Genomic DNA, 24,811 nt, shown 5'->3' on the forward strand with positions numbered 1-24,811 from the left:
TGCTCAGGGTATCTTATCACTGCTGTAGAAAAGTAAAATATCGTCTTATATAGTTTTATTATTATTATTACTATTTTTATTATTATTAATGAAAATTTCTTGCAGTACAAAAAATGAAAATAAAATGAACAAAAGAACCAAGTATTTTCTACCTTTCTAGTAATTTAATCTTTTCAAGATTAATCATCATAGATTCCAAGTGATTAATTTTGAGAGATATATTCAGGTTATATCACTAGGTCTTTGTGTGCTCTTACATGCCATTTTCTTCAGTAAGATTTGTGAGTTAAGACAGAAAGAACTCATGGACACAGTGCTCTGAAATGCCAGGAACATTTCACCTGTGTTCTACTCACACTTTCTTTTCATGAAAATCCATGGTGATTTCTCTGTGTTGTTTTGTGAAGGGAATGGATGACAGAGGTAGAGTCAAGTTGTTGTTCTTAATTTCTCCTCTTTTTCTTTCTTTTCATATATTCCTTCTTGCCCCCTTTCTCTTTCTGTATCTGCTTCTGTCTCTCTTTCTTTCCTTCCTTCCTTCCTTCCTTCCTTCCTTCCTTCCTTCCTTCCTTCCTTCCTTCCTCCTCCCTCCCTCCCTCCCTCCTCCCTCCCTCCTCCTTTTTCCTTCCTTCCTTCCTTCCTTCCTCCTTCCTTCCTTCCTTCCTTCCTCCCTCCTTCCTTCCTCCTTCCTTCCTTCCTTCCTTCCTTCCTTCCTTCCTTCCTTTCTTTCTTTCTTTCTTCTTTATTCCTTCATTTCTTTTCTTTTTCTAAGTAGGGCTTGCCGGCCAGGATCTCTCTATGTAGATAGACCAGGGAATCCCAGAACTAAGAGTTTTGCTTGCCTTTCCTTCCTGAATGCTGGGGTTAAAGGCAGGCACCACAATTCCTGGGGGTTAATTCTTAATTTTTCTTATTTTGGTTGTTCTCAGCTTTGTGCCTTTCACATTCTTAACTTTAAACTTCTCATAAAAGTTTCATTACTGTTGTTGTTCACATAGCTTTTAAATTAATGCTTCCTTCTTTCATTTGGACTATACTCACTTCACATAAGGTTTTAATGTTGTATATTTCTATATTAAAATAATTCAAGAAGAAAAATACCCTTAGCTGTTCACCAAGAAAAGACCAATATATGTACATTCATAATTTACTTAAAGGTTGCATGTTGCATGAAGTATCTCATAATTAATGAATATCTTCCAGAATTAATCACTCACTATTGGCAGAGTTTCTTATTCATAACAAAATTGTTTGGCCTTTCTATACAAAGAATGTTAGAGTGGATTTTTATATATTTGTCATTAACATTATCCTAACAGAACAGATAGCAACAATTTTGTGTTTGTACAGATAAAATTGCTTTTTAAAGTAAATAAGTGAAACAAAGAATTGATAGGGATTTAATAGTCTTATATTTAACAACTTTTTTCATACATCAACAAAATAACAAGAGTCCAAACTCATCAACAGCCTGAACCCAATTTAAACATACACTTACTTGTAAGAATTTGTACAAATAGCATGCACATAATTGCTTATTACTTGTTTGTCTTTCAACCTATTATGAAGCAACACATTGTCCAAGAGAAAGAGTAATTTTATAGGATTTTAAAAAGCTGTAGTTTATAATTCATGATACTATTTCATAACCGATATTGTTCAAAATTAAGCTGCTTATTTGAGAAGGATTAATCATTATAAGGGCTAAATAATAAATAAAATGTTCTCATATAAAAACATTATTTGGCACATAAGGGAAGCAGCAAGTATTCAGGTATACATAAACATGTAATTATTATAACATACTTAAATTTGAATACAGTTTCATAATTCTCTCTAAAATTCATATGCTTCTGATGAAATATTTCATTTAAAACCATTATTTAAAGCATGGATTTTTTTCCAATCTTTCCATTTTCAAGCACCAAGTCTATAAAATTATGAAATCAGGTAGAGGTCAGTTATTCATGGCAGGCTAATTTCCTAATTATTTCAGCTGCAGCTAGGGATAGCAAAACAAATTAGAATTTAGAAAAGGTAAAAGTATGATCATGAAATCTGATGTATTTCAAAATCTCATGAACATAAATTATCATAGTTCACTGTGCATTAAAGAGAATTAGACCTTTATCAGAGAACATTTGTTTTGATGTTACCTGAGTCGTCATATGCCTGCCAATTATAGCTTAACAATGTTCTCTAAAGATGCCAAGAGAATCCAAAGGGCATTCTCATTAATCTCATCAGCCCTTAGTAGAAGAATGAGTGCCAAGTGTTTCTGAGTGGAGGTATTTCTTTTGTAAGTCCAAGAATCTGCGCCGTGATTTCAGTATATTTGCCACAGCATTGACGGATGTTCTTGTTAAAACTCAAATTTCTCACAAAACCTGAAGTCCAGTATTTAAAATGTGCATCGAATATATGCACTGGTAAGTTTCTGCAGGGTAAAACAATATGTCTTAAATGCTGAGCAGCCTTGTACTATTGGAAAGGCAATAAACATGCTGAAATGGCCTAGCGAGGCTTTGATCTTAAGACAAAGTTCCCATTTGTGGCCAAATTTCTATTCAACAGCGTGGTAGTCAGTGCAATACAATAACAATCTATTGTAAATCTAAGAAGACTGTTCTATGAATGTAATCCATTCTATCCCTCTAGTCACTTAGGGTTTGGGACTGTCACCTGCCATATTAAGGAAACTACTCATCAATATTGCATATATCAAGACAATGCTGTTAAGGGATAATAAATTCATCCTGTAGGATAAAAACAGCAAATTATCTACAAACTTAGATACAGGTTTGTTTTTTTTTAATTTTTTGCCATATTGTTATGGAGGCAAACACCTCAGAAAAGCAGTTTTCCTCTGAATTACACTCCAACTCCTTATATAGACTTTTCTTAGGGGTAATTTATACAACAAGCTATTAGTGTTAGCTAGAATGTTTTTGACAATGGTTTTCCATTCTGTCCCTCTGCATAGAAAATTGGAGACTCCTTAGCTTAAAGTAGTTAGAATTTTCCTTACTTAAAAAAACTATTGTTTGCTTGTCTAATATGAAACTTCTATTATCTTGTATTCTGTATGTTTCTTACTATGCCCAGGATACTGAATTAGCATTGAAAAGAAGATTGGTTATTTTTTCTTACACTTATTTACTTATTGTATGTGTGTGCACACACAGGTGTGCTGTGATTCAAATGTAGTGGTCTGAGGTCATCTGGAAGGAGTCAGCTCTATCATCTCCATGTCAGTTCTGAGTGTCCAACTCAGGGCGTTAGGATTGGTGGCAAATGTTCTCTACTGATAAACCATCTCTCCATTACTGAATTAGTATTTCAAAAATATATTTTGATATTTTAAAAATTAATTCAAGTTTATTTCACAATGTTTATAATCTGAATAGTTTATGCAAACTGCATCTAAAATCTTGATGCAAATTTCCACCTTTTCATTGTTCTGTTTCTTTCCAGTAAGTTCTGAAATTTTCTTTCTATTCCTTAGAAGTAACTGTGTTTTTTTATGTTATCTGCCTTTTGCAGTGGAATGATCTTATCCATTTCATTCAACTGGGATACAATAATAAAACAAAGATAAAAATAATTGCATAATAGAAATGAAGCTGAAAATATTGACTACTGAGCAAAAATAGTTAACATAATATATCTTATTTAACTCAGCAATAATTAAAATCACAAATGCTCATTCATTGTGTTGTTTTATGATGTATTAATATTAAACTGTTCCTTTGATAAGATCGTATCTCTATAAGTACTTTAGTTCAATTTCATAAATCATTTTTCTGTGCATTAATTTTGAATTTATGCAGAGTAGTTGAAGCAGATTTGGCAATGTGTGGTACAATACTGATGCTTTTCATTTTCGAATAGGTTATATTTCTAGTTATTGGAAGATATTCTGATACTATAAATTCATAAAAAAATTGAAAATTATATTTTTGAAAGAAAACAAAATAGTTACATGCCAGGTAGAAGATTTTAAATTTCACAGTGGGCTAGTGAAATAGATCAGTTGGAAAAGCTACCTGCTGCCAAGCCGGACAACTTAGTTTGATACCCAGGATCTACAAGGTGGATGACCAAAAAAATCTAACTCCTGAACATACCTCCACAAACAGTGGCACACACATGTAAATGCACATAAACACAAAATACATTTTTTAAAAATAAAAACAAGAGTATATAGGGCCTGAAAAATACAGATGTATTTACAAATTTTAGATTTTTATGTACTGAGGGCAGATTTTTCAAATAAAATGAAAGATGTACAACTAGGTTAGAAATGTAGACTTATTTCACTTTATCCCAGATAATGCTTTATTAGAGAAAATGAATTACTATAGAAAAATATTTATTTGAGAAAAATAAATCTCTTCATTTTATGGCTAACCTATGTAATTATGTAAAGACTGACAGCTGGGGAAAGTAGTTTAGTTAGTAGAGTATTTGCAACCTTGCATGAAGCCCTGGATTTCATCCTAATGCTCTATAAATTGGGGAAGTGTTGCTGCACATGGCTGTAATGTAGGCCCTCAAGAAGAGGAGAAAGGAATGAAAGGACTATTATAAGTTCAAGGTTATCCTTCTCTACATAGGGAGTTCAATTGGGCTAGAAGAAAGCCTGTATTAAAACGAGAGAGAGAGAGAGAGAGAGAGAGAGACAGACAGACAGACAGACAGACAGACACACACACACAAGAGAGAGACAAAGAGAGAGAGAAAGAGATAGAGAGAGAAATAAAAGATTGTTTTGTCTTTTCTTATAGGACTAAAGGCTCAAAAGGCCAGGAATTTGGAAGGTTTCTTAATAACATTCGATTTATGAATAAATTATAAATAAGATTATGAATTATTTTTACAGAAAAACTTAGCCTAACTTCAAGAACAATCTTTTTTGTAATACCTTTATTTATCATTCTGTGCCTTGGTTACTTCAGTGCACATTATATCTTGAAAGTTTAGCCACATGTATAATTGCTTTCTTTTGAAAAGTAAGTATAATTTCAACTTGTTGTGGGTAGCCAATATTTTAACCAATATCTACTATGTTGTATTATCTTTTTATTTTATTTATTTATTTATTTATTTATTTATTTATTTATTTATTTATTTATGGTTTTTCGAGACAGGGTTTCTCTGTGTAGCTTTGTGCCTTTCCTGGAGCTCACTTGGTAGCCCAGGCTGGCTTCGAACTCACAGAGATCAGCCTGGCTCTGCCTCCCGAGTGCTGGGATTAAAGGTGTGCACTACCAACGCCTGGCTATCTTTTTATTTTTTTACCTACTCATCTATTGGGCTCATTATAGCTGTCTTTCAATCATAGCTACAGTGTGTACTTCCTAATACTACAAACTTTAAAAAATCATGTGAACTCAAAACTGATACAGTACTCTTTTTAGATGTCTAAAAATATTCTATTATCTCATGATCCTATTGTGGAAAAATTATAATGTTATATATAAATGACATTATATAGGAGATGATATAATTCCTTATATTAATACATGTCATATCAATATCAGTAACATGTTTATTCATGACTTTAATATTTTTCAAGAATGAAAAAATTAGAACAAGGAGATGGATCAGAATTAAATACTCATACACATAAAAACAAACCTTTTTTTAAAAAATAAGAATGGAGTTGTAAAAATTATACCCAGTAAGTGTGTAGTTGAGAGAGAATGCAAGTTTAACCAGAACAATGATTGAGATTCACAACAAGGAGCTACTAAGAGTGATCCCTGAAGAACTGAATAATGATGAATTGTTGGAAATGAAAAGGATCACATTGCTAAGTATGAGTCAAGAGGAAATTAAACTATAGCAGTAACAGAAGAAGATCACACAAAGAAATTCTAATTTGGGGATTAGAGGATGACAGAAGAGTTAAGAATGGTCAACTGACTACTGCCTGTAACTTTAACTCTAGGATATGTGTGTGTGTGTGTGTGTGTGTGTGTGTGTGTGTGTGTGTGTGTATGTGTGTGTGTGTGTGTGTGTATGATCTTTCCCAGTGCTCTGCCATTTGCTGGCCTGATCATGTTTGCCTATGGTAATGATGCTATTTCTCTTAATAAAGCTCATCTGAAGGACAATGTCAAGTCAACATCCTCTCTAGGAACCTGTCATTTCTCTTACTCTACAATGATCTTCCAGAATGAAAATATCTTGAGTTAAAACACAACAATATTCATAATTACTGTTTATGGACAATAATATATATATATATATATATATATATATATATATATATATATATATATATTTCTTGTTTTGGTATGCATACACATTACAAAGTAAAAATAAAAAAGTAGAGAGAATATTAAGACAAGGATATCAAGAAAAACACCATATAGCTTTATGATATATTTGTATTTCAATCTAAGTATCATTACCAAAGAGTCAAAACATTGTTTATAAATTGTATAAAGTAAAAAGAACAATAATGAAGCTTGGTTTGCAACTGAAGAAAGTATTCTTTTTCTCTAAATTGAACTCTACTATGTTTATAAGACTTACACCAATGAAAAAGTTTGGCTTAGGGCTTCATATTTAATCAGCACTCAATCACTGCCTAACCCACATCAACTTCCAGTATTACAAGCACCATTCATGTTAAATGCAATGTACAAATGTACCATTCTAAAAGTATTTTGTACTATTTCTGTATATTTTATATGTCAATCTATACAAGCATTTCCCATGTTGTTATTTTTGTCTATAGTATATATTATAGTAACATGTTAGCAGGTTTTTAGCCTAAGAACAATGGACTAAACTCTACAGACATATATTAGGCTATAAAATCTAGGTCAGTGTTTATGTCCGCATAATGATACAATCATTGTTGCTCAGATGTTTTATGAAAAATGCACATGTTCAGGGTAATCCACTTGTACATGACAGAGAAAGTTTCAGAATTTATAGGAATTGTGTCACCCATATGTTGTTAACTCAGGCTTCTCATTTTATTAAGATACTAAAAACCTTGAATGATATATTGTTTTGACAGAACCCACTATATTGATCCATAATCTGTTATAAATAGAGAGACAAAAGGAACATGAACTTAGAAAGAATAAAAAGTCAATAAAATTTCTAATTGGTTTAAAATAAGCCAGTTTTGTCCCAGGTTTTCCTGATATAAAGCCAAGTGATTTGCTCCAAACTGCCAAACAGATGGAAGCATGGATTTAGTCACAATTAAATACAAAAAAATCTTCAGGATATATCATAATTATATGAACACCTGTGCTAGAGGTTTTCATGTTAGGGTACTGTAAGGATACTAACAAGAAATAAGATGTTTTGGTTGTTCATAACTGTCTTGAGAATGGAAGTCTAAATTATTGCACATAGATTTTAATATTAAAAATTATGGAGGCATTCTGCTGGTATTATCAGTGTTTTATTATCCGATGTAGTCACAACCCTCTTTATAGGGCCCTACTGAATGAATCTTGACAATAAATGCATTGCTTTGCCTTCAGTATAATAAATGTTATGTGTTAATAAACATTTATGCTTCTTTTCTGTTTATGTGGAACAAGGTGATTTACATTTAAGATCCATGTCATGGATTGTTGCTGGCTCTGCAGCTGGGATCTCACTGTCTCTGATCCCAGGGGCAGGGGGTGAATAGATGCAGAACTAAAGGACACAGGCTCTGGGAGGTTGTAGGCAATCTCGTTTATTAAACAAAGGACTGAGATATTTATGCGTGTACTTTTTGGCGGGCTCTGCTTCCAACTGCCCTGGTGTTTCCCAGTTGGCTCTGGGTCTTACATCACTATTTGTCATCTTGGGCATCAGGTTTCAGGCTCCTCTGGCTCAGGATACTACTGAGCATTTCAGAGCACTTTGTTTGCTTAAGGCATGGCCCAGTGCTTTCGGCCTTACCCACCTCATTGGATGTCGAAAGTAGTAAAGTAGTAAAGTAAAACTATTTTAGAAGATACAAACTCCAAAATTTGTTTAGTATAGAAGAGTAATAATGTTGCCACATTTTTGCCTATTACTAGGATTAAGTGAGATCTTTCAGATCTGTGGGAAAGGAAGAAACCTGGAGTGAATGTGTAGGAAGCAAAAGAAGTCTGCATATGTGTTACTGACAAAGACCAATAACCTCAGTCCCACAGGAATTGCCAAAGGCTTCTTCGAGTCCATGTGTGGGTGTTGGAAGAGTAGGTAGAAAGCATGGACTGAAGCTTCCTCCTTTAAGATGGTTTACACCCCGAGACTAATTGTTTAAAGACATCTTCTACTGATACTAGCTAAATTTTCTTCTCTGTTCTATTCATGATAAATGTGCAGATGTTCTAGATTGTTGCGTGGTTGGTGCTGCTCTATCAGAGCAAGCATGCCCACTTCTTCTCAGCTTTTCTGTAGGGTGTGTGTGTGTGTGTGTGTGTGTGTGTGTGTGTGTGTGTGTGTGTTGTTTTCTTAATTCCCTCATTTTCCCAATTCTGTTTCCAGGACCAAGTAAGTCATTCTGGACATAGCACACTACTACTAGAGAAAAATATCTACTCAATTCTTAAAATTATTAATTGTAAAAAATAGGCTTCCTCCAGCCTCCACTGCATTGGATGTATTGGACGAAGTCCCTGCCTAGGCTTGTATTGCTTTTGGATATCCAGAATTAAACCTTGCTTTTGCATTCCGGCATGCTCATCTTTAGTTGTCTCTCTGGGGGTCACAATCTGGGCACAACATTTGGGGGCTCTCTGGGATCCCCAGAGACCCCCGCCGGGACCCTAAGGGCTCCGGAGGTCCATCTGCACCGATCGGTAAGAGCGCTCCATTTTCTTGTCTTTGTTTTCCTTTTACTTTCATTCTCTTATCCGAAGCCGGCGGTTGAATCTGACAGGCTCACCTTGGCGGACGCACCTGTAAGGTGACCCTGGAGGAGTTGGAAGACGTTCCAACCCCTCATCAGGACGTGAGGGTCCTCACAGGTCCCCCTGTCATAGGACGCCCGAGAGGGGTCTGTCTTGTTAGGATGCCCATGAGGGGTCCGTCTGTTTGGACACCTGTGAGGGGTCCGTCTGGGGATCGGGAGACTCTGTTGAGAGAAAAAAAAAATGAATGTCTGTCAGTATTCTAATTTTGACTTACTGGAAATTATATCAAACTTCCAACCTTATGAATTTCATGATAATAATTTTGGGTTATTTTAAACAACAAATTTGCAATAACTCACTGAAGCAGCAACAGAAAACAATGTAGAGCCCAATAAGTACATGTGGATGCATAAAGAAACAAATTATTTTCTCTTTCTGTTTCACTCAGCTCTGCCTTGTCTTCTTTGGTGTTTCTATTGCTGTGGTGAATCACCACAACCAAAAGCAACTTGGAGAGAAAATGGGTTTATTTCATCTTATAATTTTCAGATTATACTCCATCATTTAGGGAGATCAGGATAAGAACTCAAGGTAAGAAGCTGCAGGCAGGAACTGATGGAAAGGCCATGGAGTGCAGCTTACTGGCTTACTACCCAAAGCTTATTCGTTCTGTTCTTTTTCTTCCATTTTTTTTTTAATTCTTTTCTCATATATTACATCTGATTTGCAGTTTCCCCTCCCTCCCCTACCCCAGTCTCTTCTCTCAACCTTCTCATCTCCCCAAGATCCAGTCTTCTACAGACTCTGCTCAGACATGATCAGGCCTTCCTAGGACATCAACCAAACAGGGCATAACAAGCTACAGGAGGACCAGGAATATGCTATCACATCAAGACTGGATGAGGCAACCTAGTAGGAGGTAAAGGGTTCCATAAGTGGGCAAAAGACTCAGAGGCAGCCCATTCTCCCACAGCTAATAATCCCACAATAATACCAAGCTACTCAGCTATAACATATATGCAGAAGTCCTAGGTCAGACCCCTACAGGCTCCCTGATCTCTGTAAGCAAACCCACTTTGAGATTCAGTCTTACACCTGTCAAAATGGTCAAGCTCAGTAACACAAGGGACAGTTCTTCCTGGAGGGGATGTGGAGAAAAGAGAACACTTTCTCCACTGCTAATTGGAGTGCAAAGTTGTACAGCCTCTTTGGAAATCAATATGGTGGTTCCTCTGAAATCTGGAAATCAATGTACCTCAAGACCCAGCTATATAACTCCTGGGCATAAACTCAAAGGATACTTCATCCTATCACAAGGACACTTACTCGGCTATGTTCATGTCAGCTTTATTCATAATAGCCAGAAAGTGGAAACAATCTAAATGCCATAAACTAAAAAATAGATAAAGGAAATGTGATATGTTTATATCCCCCCCCTTTTTTTTTGCAACCCAGGACCACCTGCCTGTTAGATTTCAAACTTGGGACAAATGACTGAGGTAGCTCTTTAACATATCAAAGTGGACCTGGCTTCCAGGTTCTCCCTGCCGTCCCTCAGTCCATACCTATTGCAGGGCCCTTCTAGCTGGTATATCCCACCCCCTACCCTAAACACTCTAGCCATATATATGGCTGGGTTGCTATTCCCTATATAAAATCTAACCATTTTCATTGCCAGCTCTCTTCATACCATTGGGTCTCCTTGCTGCTGGACCTGGTTACCTTCTTTCCCCTCTCCCTTTTTCTCCCACTCTCCCCACATGACCCACCTCAGGGTCATATACACTCTGGACTTTCCCAGGCATCTGTGCCTCTGGCTATGCTCTCCAACATATCTATAGTAAATTTTCTTCTCCACCAAACCTAGGAGCATGTTCCTTCTTTTTTCTTTTTTACTTCATTTTTTTTTTCATTCACTGCTCAAGGGTAGCACCTCCCACAGTAGGGTGGGTATCCCATATCAATCATTCATTAAGAATATGTCTTTCAGATTTTCCTACAGAACAACCTTCTGGCAGCATTTTTTCAATTAAGAGTCTTCTTCCCAGATATGTTGAGATTTGTGTCAAGTTAACAAAACACTAGCCAGGAAATTAAGTAAGTTCATGTAATGGTGTAATGGAAAAACATTTCATAAACAACAATGTTTGAAATATTGTTCCATTATAATTCCATTATAATATAGTGATGAATTATTTCTATATTTACACAAATGGCAATTGTGCAACATTAAATTGACTTGCTAATATAATAAAGTTTGAATATTTACTAGGTTTTAGAATGAAACAGATTATAATATTATCAATGAGAATTTATATATAAATTAAAATTATTTTTAAAAATGAAATTATTTCTAAAATATTTAAGTGATAAATAACATTCCAGAATATGGTAAAGAGATAAAGTCTATTGTGTCATGCTCTAGAAATGGCTCCATAATCTGGTTATGGATACAGGCAATACTAAAAGAGTGGATTTTGGGGAATCAGCTAATTCCATATAATGACTCACTATAAGCAAAGGAGGTAGACAGGGTACAATGTATACATTCCCAATCCTGGGTTACTACATGTTTATAAATCCCAAGTCTAGAAACACAGATGTGTCCTACAAAATATTACAGTGTGCTATTAAATATCATCCATTTTGAGATGACAGAGAAAGACTGATTTCATAGAAGCCTAACATAGCTAAAATCAAACAGAAATCATTAACATTTACTGAATTATGTATCATTCCTACCATTGCTATGTAATTTCAACTACTAGGGCTTTTTAATAAATTTCAAATTAAGGGCTGGACATACGTTTCAGGAGTTTAGGCCATCGGGTACTTTTTCTGAAGACCCAGGTTCAAGTCCCATGATACTCATGAAGGCTTACAACTGTCTGAAATTATAGTTTCTGGGCTCCTAACATCTTCTGGTCTCAATGGCAACCAGGCATTCATGTGGCACATAGACATAACATGCAGGCAAAGCAATATACACATAAAGTTTAAAAAACATATTTTCAAAAAGTTTCAAATCAAGAGGTCTTTTCCAACACTATTTTAATTATACATGCTTCCTTATATTTCTGTATAAATTTTTACCATGTTTTTAAAAAAAATTTTCCACACCAAACAAAAAAATCTGAAATTTTGTAGGCGTACTACTAAGCAGATAAATAAGATTTTTGAAAACTAATTTTTACTTTATAAATCTTGCCCTACATTTGTTAAATTTGTTTACACTATATTTTGTTGCTATTTTAAATGCAATAATTTTCTTTTTATATAAATTTTTTCATACTATATATTTTGATCATGTTTTATCCCCTCTCCCAACTCCTCTAATATGCTTCCCACATCCCTCCAAAAATATCATTGGATTCAGTTTGTATTAACCATCTTTGTATACTCAGTGCAACAGTTGTAGAAAACTAATTTTTCACTTGTGAGCAGTTACCATTTGGAGACAGTTTCTGAGTTAGGGATGTGGGTTTGTGTCCACTGCTCCTGTCAAGGTTGGGTCAAATCTTACTGAGACCTTTACAGATTCTTTACATGCCACCACAGACTCTGTGAATTCATATGTGCACTGGTCTTGCTCTGTTTAGAAGGCCTTGCTTCTTTGTTGTCACCCGTCTTCTCAGGCTCTTACACTTTTTGTGTCTCTGCCTCCACAGTGTTCCCTGAGCCCCAAGAGGAGAGATTTGATGGAGACATCTCATTTAGGACTGAGTGTTCCAAACTCTCTCACTCTCTGCATATTATCCAGGTGTAGGTCTCTGTGTTTGTTCCCATCTACTGCAGGAGAAAGCTTTTCTGATGATGGCTGGGCAAGACACTGATCTATGAGTATAGCAGAATGTCATGAAGAGTTATTTTATTGCTACATCCCTTTGGTTTTCTCCTAGGTCCATGGCATATTTATTAATTTATTTATTTGTTTATTTATTTATTTTGGTTTTTCAAGACACAGTTTCTCTGTGTCACTTGAGGAGTCTGTCCTGGAACTCCCTCTACAAACTAGGCTGGCTTCGAACTCACAGAGATCACCAGCCTCAGCCTCCTGAGTGCTGGGAGTAAAGGCATGCACCACTACCATCCAGTTTATTTTAATTTCTCTTACATGTACAAGTGTGAAGCTATGTGGGTATACATACATATGAGTCCAGTTTCTGGCAGAGGCCAAAAGAGTGTAGTAGATCCCATATACATAAGTTGTTGTGAGCTACACAGCATAGGTGCTGAGAACCTAACTCAGGTCCTCTTCAAGAGCAGTATGAGGTCTTAGCTGTTGAGCTGTCTCTCCAGCCCTAACATATGGATTAAAAAAAAACTTTAAGAGTTTAAAGTGGGAAAATGTTTTTAAAATATTAACATTTAACTTGGTAATGTTAAACATGCACATTCTTTAACAATTTCAGTCTTGTTTTTATACTACAGGTAGTATTTTACAAAATGTTCTATAAAAAGAGGAGCCAAAAGTAAAAGGAGGAAACTATCAAATCACTAACAAAATACAAAGAATCAAGAAATTGTAATACAGACATGTATAGTGCACTCTTATACAGCAAATAAAACAATTCAGGTATAGTAATATACATTGACTTCTATAAGTCCAAATTACTAAGTCACAGACTAAATTCACAGACTATAATTATATTTTTGTGTTTGAATGTGGTCACTGAAAAAAATCCTACATTTTATAGGAAAATTGCAAATTAAATAACACTATAACAAATTGTGATATATAAAACTGAAGATTGTAGGTGTCTTAATTTGACCTACTGTTGTTATAATAAGACACCATGATCAAAAGTAATTTAGGAAAGAAAGGCTTTATTTTGTTTCCACTTCCAAATTCATAGTTCACCACACTACACACATACATACAAGTACACACACACACACACACACACACACACACACACACACACACAAATAGGACAACAATTAAAAAAAGGACAGGGTTTGAAGGGATGAAAGAGAAGGGGAAGATGATGCAATTATATAGTAATCAGAAAACTAAAAAGTTTATTTTAAAAATGAGACAATAAAATTAAGAAAGAGTATAATAAACATAAGTGAGAAATAAAGTGGAGCATAAAATAAAGAGTGAGAGACACACAGAGAGGTTATTGGGAAATTTGAAGTATCTTTTGTGTAAGAAAATGCATCTGAAGATACAGAACATGAAGTATTTCTATAAATATTTATAATATCAGGAGGATTAAAGAGAATATTAACTCTGGGAAAAGATCAAAATGAGATGATAAAATGATAGAAAGAAATGAAAAGTTAGATTTCATTATAAAAAATTGAGGACTGGCAACATTATAAACAGGCTATTCAAATTAGGAACAGCTAGAGATGATCAGAAATTTATCATAAAACTTAGTGATAGTGAAGAAATGTTTCATAAAACATTCAGGCTATAAAAGAAAAAGAAAAAATCTTGGCAACTAGACTGATGGGTATAAAGAATTATATATATATATAATTTATTAAAGATAGAAAAGGGAAGGTGCATTAAAAGATTTATAATGTACTGAAAACAATCTTGCATAAGAAACAATTTATGTATTGCTCCAGTTTTCCCATGCTTCACTAGTCTGTTGAGACTACACTTGTGCTCCATAGTTATTGCCTCATCCAACAACTTTGGCTGCCTTACCTTCCTCTTGGTAGTAGTTGAGTAGCATTTGTTTGTGTTTTTCAACATGACAACAACTAGAGTCACCTGGGAAGAGAAAATCTTTATTGAAGTACTCCATAAAATTGGCCTGTGGGGCATTTTCTTTATCAATGACTGATGTGGTTGAGATCTGTGATGTTCACCATAGAGAAAATTTCAAAAGTTAAGTTTCAGATCTAACCACATCAGGCTCACTAGGTTTGGTCCATGCATCCATTTCTAGACTCATTTTAAACACCATGCGATACACTGTCCAATTCAGATCCCTAGTATGTGTATCAATGAGCTGAATGAAACAAATCTGGGCACTGAATTTCACGCTTTGTTAGGTGAATATTGACTAGTGAGAGAAATTACTAGAGTGTTCTAGTTTTATTTCTGTTTGTTAAGATAAACACCAAATCCAAAACTAACTCGGAGAGGTAAGAGTTTATTTTAGGTTGTAGTTTAGAACCCATCATAGAAAGATACCAAGTCAAGATCTCAAGGCAGTAATCTGGAGGCAATAACTGAAGCAGAGATGATGGAGGAGGGCTGCTTACTTCTTGTATAATATTAGAGGGACCAGCCTTAATAGTATACATCCCAGGGGGTCAGGAGAGAGAACTACTAACGGCGAGGACTATTTTCAGGAAATAGAATCTCAGCACACAGAGCTCTATCGTCCACTTGCTTTAATTCCTCTAGCATAACATCCTTTATACACAGCTTCAGTTCTATTCTCATGTCTAGCTCCTTTCTTGCCTGATTTCTCTCTATATTTATCTACTGTCCCCTCTAGGTTCTATCTTAATTCCTTCATCTGGTTCTGTCTATCTAGTTCTTTCTCCTATCAGCTCCTCTCTCGTCTCCTTCTCTCTCATCTGGCTCTTCCTCATCTTGTTCTTCTCCATCTGGCTCTTCCTCATCTTCCATCTTGTTTCTCTAGTCCTCTCTTTTAGCCCTTCAATCTAGTTCTTCCCCATCTCAGTTTGTTCCTCTCAAGTTCTTACCTATCTAGTTCTTCCATTCTCTTTTCTCTTCTCCCCTTTTCTCTATGCCCTGGAAGTCCCGGTATATAAAGGGAGGGTCCGAGCTAAATTGTGTAAAGCTATTACTTAACGTCCACCTCTCCTAGGCGGTGTCCCCTTGTGGAATTTACCATAAGTCAGGAGACTTGCATGTGGGCAGTTACCATTGTTAGTCCTCGGAAGTTGGGCGCCCCCCTGGGCGGTGTCTCCTTGTGGAATTTAAGTCAGGAGACTTGCAGGTGGGCTGTTATCATTGTTAGTCCTTGGAAGTTGGGCACCCACCTGGGTGGTGTTTCCTGTAGTCCTTGAAAGTGGCTAAGGGAGATAATCTGATTCCAGAGAAAGCCTTTCCTGAGTCTGTTCTCCAAATACCTGGAATGTATATGTCCAGAAGAGTGATCAGTCCACACTGTTAGTCCTTCTTAGGGGAAAGTCAATTGGGAAAACTATGAAGGCATACATGGTTTTCATAACAGAAGACAGCTGATATATAACAAGCCAAGTAACACCAAAAACTCCTTGGGATTTGGCTTCCTCTGGAGGAATTCCATGATCCCTCCAGGTGGTGACTTTGCCATAACCAGCTGAGTTCTTATGATATATTCCTGCGGCCCGCAGCACTTACTAGCTTTCTTCCTCTGATTTGCTCAGCTTGTTTGATTATAGGCCAGTATCACCTATCCGGGAGTGGTACACTGAACAGTGGACAGGTACCACCCACATCAAACATTAATAGAAAAAAAAATGCCCCACAGGCCAATATCATGGAGACAGTACTTCAGTTGAGGTTTCCTCTTCCCAGATGACTCTTGTAATGGAGTATTTGTTTACACTGTGTGAAGATGTGTCACTGTGATTGATTTAATAAAGGGCTGAATGCACAATAACTAGTCAGGAGAGGTATGCAGGATTTCCAGGGAGAGAAAGGAAGAGGAAGAGGAATATAGGCATGTAGAATATGTCAGGAGGACACTGAAGAGGTCAGACATGATACAGAATAAAGGTAACTGAGCTATATGATAGAATGCAAATTAATATAAATAAATTAAGTTATAAGAACTAGTTAGAAAAAAGCCTAAGCTAAGGCCAAGCTTTCATAATTAAAAATAAGCCCTTGTGTTGTTATTTGGGGGCTGGCAGTCCCAATGAGAAAGCTTGTTACAGACTCTAGTTGCTATTTTAAAGACAAACAAACAAGCAAACAAACAACAATAATAAACAACACAATGAGAAGACTCGTCAGGTATGTTGATTTCATTAATCTTAATGATATATACTTCCTGTGTTGAAGCAAGCATGTGTATTCTTTTATGCTTTATGGGTGTTTAGGCATTTGGGTCACTTATACCTCCATGATAAATTCTAAGATTCATTATGAAAAGAGGACCATCTTTTTAATTTGTTTTCTGCTTGTATTCCTTCTTTTTTTTTTAAAAAAAAAATCACCTTTGTTGTACTAATGTAAAAATCTTTCATTTTTTATTTGTGTACTCCATGGAATGGATTGAACTGAAGACTTTACACATGCTAGACAAGCACTCTACTAAAGTCCTGAAATTTGTTTTTATATACCATCTTAGAAAATGCTAACTTTGAAATTTGTTTTATGCATTCATGAATCAGTTGTCTTAGTTTATTTTCCTGTTATTGTAATAAATTCCCGTGACAAAAGAAACCAAGAGGAGAAAAGGTTTATTTGATTGACAATTCCAGGTGATAATCCATCATTTCAGGGACATTATGCTTGTTTTTATATAAGTTCATTAACATACCATTTTTCTTTTATAAAAACTTCTGCTCACATATAATCATTTATATATATGATGATTTACCTAAGCAATACATAAGCATCTCAAGGTGTCTCCCATCCAACATATGCTGAGAGATAGCTGAGAAGGTAAATACTTGTTTTCGATTATATATCATATGTATTGAATTTATCAAAGAATCACATGTCACTTACTATTCTAGTTTTACTTTGAGAACAAATACAAAATAACTATAAATTTCTGTGTTTCATCCCATCAATTGTCATATATAGGTGTACTGTGAACTTAAAAAATGACATGTAAATGGATTCAGTTGAAAAGCTGTGATATCTAATGTTAATAGAAGACAAAGATAATTGACAGCATAAGAGTAAAAATATTCAGAGTAGCTTGTAAAGTTAATTTTGAAGCTTTTCAGTCAACCACGTATCAGGTCAGAAACACTAGTTAATCATTAAAATATCTGTTGTGCATGCAACTATTTTACATATGGGTGAAATGTTCTCTAACTTATTATTTTAAACTCATACAAAATGTATGATGTATTTATTTAAATGAACTATGAATTGCACTGTAATAGTTTTGTATACATTAATGAGGGACAAACACTTCTAGAATATATTCACCATTGCTTTTTCCGACTTTTGATTCAGATCTAGTTGAGAATATATTGGCAAGCAGTCATAAACTTCTTGCTTCTGTGAGCTTAATACACAGGCAAGATGAACTAGTGGTATCAAACAGCACTACAAAAATTAACTCTTGAGTGATAAATTCTGGAACACATGCAAAGAAGCATATGTATGACAATAGAATTTATGATAGAGACAGATAATGTTTATCAAGCAATTTCAATTACAAGCAAAGAAAAAATGGGTTATCACCTATTACCATTTTAAGTAAAAATCAGAGATTAAATAATTCTTTTAATTATAAAATAAAACAAATACAATTTGCATTCCTTCTTCTTTCATATGTGCAGAAAAAAATCATCTGACAAAAAGGTGAGTTGTTTTCTGTATCTTCATATATATAAGTAAACTCTTTAAAGATATTCTGATATTTCAAAAACATACTTTCTTTCAGAGATACTCTTTTCCTACTTTAGTATTGTATTTTCATTTTTTTCTGAGAATTTTATTCTCCCCAAAATGAATGGAACTTTAATGATCTATATCTAGATAAATAATAGTTGCAATCACGTGGAATGACTATTTTTTTTGCAATGTTGCAGATTTAAATGATGCTTCTTAAAGGGTAGAATAAGTTTAGAAATCATTGTTTCCAATGATATTAACTAAAAATATTTTTTGGAGTACAACCAATCAAAATATTTTCAAGTACTAATATTCTAAAATACAAAAATATTTTACAGAGATAATTATTTTGTATTTTGGTTAATATGTAAAATAAATAGTATTGTATTATATATGTTAATATATAAAATATATTATATACTTTATATATTTTCTCTATATGGGTGTCTTTATGGTGTTTTCCAACATAATTTTGTTGTGTTTATCTTCCTCTTCTACTCTTCTTCTCTAGTCCCTCGACCCTTCCTTGTTTTTTCCATTTCTGCTAGCTTTTTTTCTACTTTCACGTCATATGTGTTTTATTGCCATTCCTCCCTTCCTCAGCAATTCATTTTTGTTCCTTGTGTTTCCCTTTCTAGCATCATTACCTATACCAACATCCAAACTATTGTGGTCAGCTTTCAAGGTAGTCTTTTGTTACTTAGTCGAGGCTAGCTTCAAGTTTCCTATATATTTCAGGCTTGCCTCAAGCACACAATACTCATTTCAGCCTCACAGGTTCTGAAATATACTGTCATAGACCATTATGACTGGCTTTTTCAAGTTTTGGTTTCAATAATTTTATTGCATAGTTTGAGAGATTGCTAATAGAAACAAACGGCAGAACATAACTTTGAAAATGTTGAGAAAGTTAGAAAAAGCTGGCAAATGTCAGCTATGCTGGTTTCAAAATATTTCATAATACATAATAGTAACCTTGTAATCTCGGTTTCAAAATAGGTCTAATTATTTAATTACTTTACATCACGGCCATGGTTTTCCCTCCCTCCTCTCCTAGTCTTTCCTCTGACTCCTCTCTGTTTCCACCCCCCAATATAACTCTTCATCTTCCGTTTCTGTTTGGGAAAGGGCAGATCTCCCATAAGTATCAACAAAACATGTCACATAAAATTGTAGCAAGACTAGGCACCTCCTTTACGATTAAGACTGGACAAAGCAACCCAGTATGAGGAGTAGGGTCCTGCAAACCGGTAATAGAGTCAGAGACAGCCCCTGCTCCCACGGTTAGTAGTCTCTTAAGAGGACCAAGTTATACAACTGTAGCCTATATGTAGAGTGCCTATGTCAGTCCCATGCAGGCTCTCTGGTTGTCAGTTAATGAACCTCTATGAACCCTTATGTCCTCAGGCTAGTTGATTCTGTGGGTTTTCTTGTGGTGTCCTTGAACATCCTGGCTCCTATAATCGTTTCTGCCCCTGAACTCGGGCTGTGGGTCTGCATCTGTTTCCATCAGTGGCTGGATGAAGCCTCTCTGATGACAATTGGGCTAGGCACCAATCTTGTTACAGGATATGGCCAGTTCAGGCTATGTAGCTACTATTGCTAGGTGTCTTAGCTGGGGTCATCCGTGTAGATTCCTGGAAGATTCCCTTGCACCGGGCTTTTACTTGGCTCAGATATGCCCCCCGCCCTTCCCAGTATTCTCTTTCAATACTTTCTTCCTGCATCCTGTCACCCTAGTCTGAACGCTGATGTTCCCATTTCCACCTGTCCCCAGTCCACTCATCAAATACCTTTTATTTCCTATCCCCATAGGGAAGATCCAGGCATTCTCCCATGAACCCTCCTTGTTACATATTCTCTCTGGGTCTGTGGAATGTAACATAGTTATCCTTGATTTTACAAGTCATATCTACTTATGAGTGAGTACATACCATGTTTAGCTTTCTAATCACTTAAACAATTTGTACTATAGTCACATGAAAAAAAGGGAGACCATGATTTTACACCATGCACATACATTAAGAAAAACCAATGAAAAACTTCAATGAAGTTGTTAAAATATGAAAGCTCCAAAAGAAAATTAAGTGATAGATTAATGCCATTGTCTTAATAATGCTTTTTTAGATCTGAAACCCAAAACATAGGCAATAGAAAAAAAATACAAAGGGGAGAAAATCAAATTAAAAAAACAAATAAGTAAAATAAATATCAAAATAAAAAATTCATACAGAATGACAAAAATATTTGTAGACTATCAGTTTCATCACTTATGTCCAATGAACATAACATATGAGGGAGGGATGATAAAATAACAACAAACATAATACATTTAAAGATGGCCAAAGAACCTAATATTCCAATGAAAGCACACAAATAACTAAAGGTATATGAAAAGAAGTTCAGCATCACTGATCTTCAAAGAAATGATATTCATGACTACAATGAGGCATTACCTCAAACATGCTGGTATCACTATTGTCAAAAAAGATGAGAGAAAAGTCTTGGTGAACCCATGCAGTAAACAGAACTTTTGGATAATGTTAATAAGAATGTAAAATGTCACAGCAACTATAGAATATAGTACTGAAGTTTCAAAACTAAAAATAGAGAAATGACATGATTCTGCCATAGACTGTGGATAAAAATCCCAAATAACTGAAAGCAGTACTTTGCTGACCTAGTCATCTTCAGTTCACAATGAATGGTATGATAAATTAACTTTAGATACCATTTATGAACACATAATCAAATGATACCTTCATTTGTAAAGTATTTACTTAAATTTGTATTTTTGTGACATGTAAAATTTTTATGTAGATGTAACCAATAGTCTTATTAAATAAGAAACACAGAACCAACGTAAAAGAGAAAGCCAAGAGGTCAGAGCTCAGAGCTAAAATCTCACCCTTCCTCCTGCGGTGTCCCAGCTTCCCGAAAGAGAGCTATATCCTGTCTGTCCATCTTTTTATAGTATTTTGTTCTGCCTTCTCATTGGTTGTAAACCCAAACACGTGACTGCCTCGTCACTGTCTGTATGTACAGCCCCCCAGGTCTTAAAGGCATATGTCTCCAATACTGGCTGTATCCCTGAACACACAGAGATCTATGGGATTAAAGGCGTGTGCCACCACCACCACACTCTTGCTATGGCTCTAATAACTCTGACCTCTGGGTAAGTTTATTTATTAACATACAATCAAAATCACATTTCAGTATAATTAGAATACCACCACATTTTTATGACATTTTTATTTGTGTATGTGAATGTGCACATGGTGCAGCATGCTTGTAGAAGCCAGAGGACAATTTACAGGGTTCAATTTACTGCTCCCACCTTGTGGATCTTGGAGATGCAACTCCTGCCTTCAGCCTTGGTAAGTACCTTCTGCTACTGAGCCATTTTGCTAACCTGCACATCTACATATAATAAGCACATACTCTTGATTTTCTGTGTCACATGCTCATTGCATATAGTAATACAATGTAAAAGAGCATTTTATACAAATACACCATATATGTTGGTCATATTCATCCCCTTATTCTGTCCCTTTCTGAACTTTCCTGCTTTATGCAAAACATGTCCATTTTCCCTGGTACTGTATACATACATGCACACCCAATCTCTCTCTCTGTCTCTCTCTGTCTCTCTCTCTCTCTCTCTGTCTCTCTCTCTCTCTCTCTCTCTCACACACACACACACAAACACACAGAGACACATACACACACACCTATAAATATACACTTAGATGCACTATATGCACATTTAGTATAAATGTATCATACACATTTTCATGCAAATAACTTAATTTCTTTATTTTTAATGGCTTAATAAAACTCCAATGTGTAAATGTATCAAATTTTCCTTACCCATCCATCATTTGATTCTTTGAATCTTTTTGTATATGTTGTAATGTTTCCTTTTTCATTTATAGTTTGGTCTCTTTTGTTTTTCTCTTGGTTAGATTGGCTAAGGCTTGGTCTTTCATAGAACCATTTTTGTTGCATCCAATATGTTCTAGTGTGTTGTATTTTTATTCTCATTTTATTCTACACACTTTTCAGTTTTCTTTCTGCTTTTTCAGTCATATTCTTCAATCAATAGTATGTTATTTTTTTTCTCCACGAACTCATGTCTTCTGTAATTTCATTATTCACTTATAATTTGTTTCCAATGTGATTAAAATTAGATATGGATTGTGTTCTAAAATAAGTTCTATCCCCCATAAGCTGGTGAGAACTTGTTTACTGAAGTCTTTATTTGGCGTACTCTAGCTACACCTGCTAAGTTCATTTGAAATATATTATAATTACATTTAAATCTAAGACTTCCTAATTTATATTTTGTCTATATAGCCTATGTAATGGTGAGAGTGTGATATTCATGTTATGCACTGCCACTAGTTCTTGTTCTCAAAGTTAGCTCTGCTAATGCTCAGTGCATGAAAGTTTATGTCCTTTATCTTTTCTGACTCAATGTAAGCTTGAATCTAACTTTACCAAATCTTAGGATAGCCATATCCATTTGTATGCAACACCTTTGCACAACCTTTGCTCCAAGGCGACATTCGTCTTTGGCAGTGAGGTGCATTCTTAGAAGAACCAGTTGGGCTGGGCAGTGGTGGTGCACACATTTAATTCCAGCACTCCGGAGGCAGAGCCAGGTGGATCTCTATGAGTTTGAGGCCAGCATGGTCTACAGAATAAGATCCAGGAACCACAACTACAGGAGAAACTCTGTTTTGTTTTTGTTTGTTTTCCAAATCCATGATTCTGAATCTTTTGACTGCAAAATTGAGTTCATTAACTTTAACAGACCTTATCAAAATATTTGTATTAGATTTTTACTATTTTCTTTTGGTTTTGTATGTTTGATACTATCCTAATTCTTATTTGCTTGGCTAAATTTAGAGTGCAGTTTATTCTTTCCTGTGACCTCATTGTTGTGTTTATGTTTCTTTCCAAAGAGTATGCTTCATTAAATATATGTATTATAATACTGGCTTAGAGTTATTAATTCCTTAAGTCTGGGCCTACCATTGAAACTTTTCTGTTCTGTTTCAATTATAAATGATAACTTTGGTGAATGTTGTGATCTGGGCCTATAGTTAATTGTCTTTTAGAGCCTGAAGTACATCATTCCAGGATTTTTTGTGTTTCAGAGTTTCTGTTGAGAAATTTGCTGTTATTCTAAAGGAATTGACTTGGCTCTCTGTTGTAGATTTTAATTTGCTCCATTCTTTATCCTTCATTGTTTTTAATATGATATGAGGAGGTTCTTTTCTAGTAATAAGTGTTTGGCATCCTAAATTCCTCTTGGCTCTCAGGGATCATCTTTTTTTTTTTCTAGAGTTTTAAAAATGCATTTCATCTTACTTTATTTTTATTTCTTTGCATTATTGAAGTCTAATTATTTATAATCTGCACACATTTTGTATTTGCAGTAAGCTTAGACTCATTACACAACCAAGATGAGGTGTTTCCTTATTGCCACTGTTTTTCTCTGTGGAAAGAACCCAGCATTTAACTTAAAATCTACAGTACTAATAAATGTTTTAAGGGCTCAATTCAATATTATTATATACATGTATACTGCTTACAGCCAATCTATAACTTTTCATTTTGCATGACTAAAATGAAAAACTTATTACTTTCTCCAATCCCCAGTCAATGGGATACATCACCTCTCTTTCTGCTTCTGTGAATTTTGATATCATGTATATTTCCTTTAAGTGAAAAAACACAATTATCCTTCAGCTCTCAATATATGTAAAACATCTTTTACATCATTTGTCCTCAAAACTCTCAAAAAAATCATGGAAGGACCTGGATTTTAGCCATAATTATTTTGTATCCTTTGACTTTTCAAATGACATATCAATAAGCTCAGAGTAACTCCTGCTTATTGTTCACTAAGTGCTATTAACATTATGTTATCAGTTCAACATATCTATCTAATATAGAGGAGGGACATTATCAAGGTCCTATGGCATAGGACTAAAGAAGTGCCATATCCCTATAGTAGGACAATGAAGGTGAATTGCTTGGCTGCTGTGAGAAAATTGCTTCTAATGGACCTAATGTATAAGCATGGAGAAAAAGGCATTTACCAAATCAATAACTTGCACATCATGTAGCAGGTTACGTGCTAATTTGCTCAGTAAATAAAGCCACGACTGATGCTGCAGCTGCAGTTCAAGTCACCACTTGTTAATGTTCCCAGTAACTCATTGTCATTCCCGAAGGGCTATAAGCTTTCTGCATAGTTGAAGTAGGAGAATTATATGAGGATGTAGTAGGAATGACCACCTCTATGTCTTCTGCATCTTTATGGTGTCACTAATTGCTGTTAGTCCTCCTCCACCAAATGCAGTATTGCTTTAGATTTATGTTTCCTAGACAGACTCAGTTCTAATGGCTTTATTCACTTTAACAGCTCACAATT

This window comes from Peromyscus leucopus, chromosome X (assembly GCF_004664715.2).
Source record: "Peromyscus leucopus breed LL Stock chromosome X, UCI_PerLeu_2.1, whole genome shotgun sequence".
NCBI classification, from domain to species: domain Eukaryota; kingdom Metazoa; phylum Chordata; class Mammalia; order Rodentia; family Cricetidae; genus Peromyscus; species Peromyscus leucopus.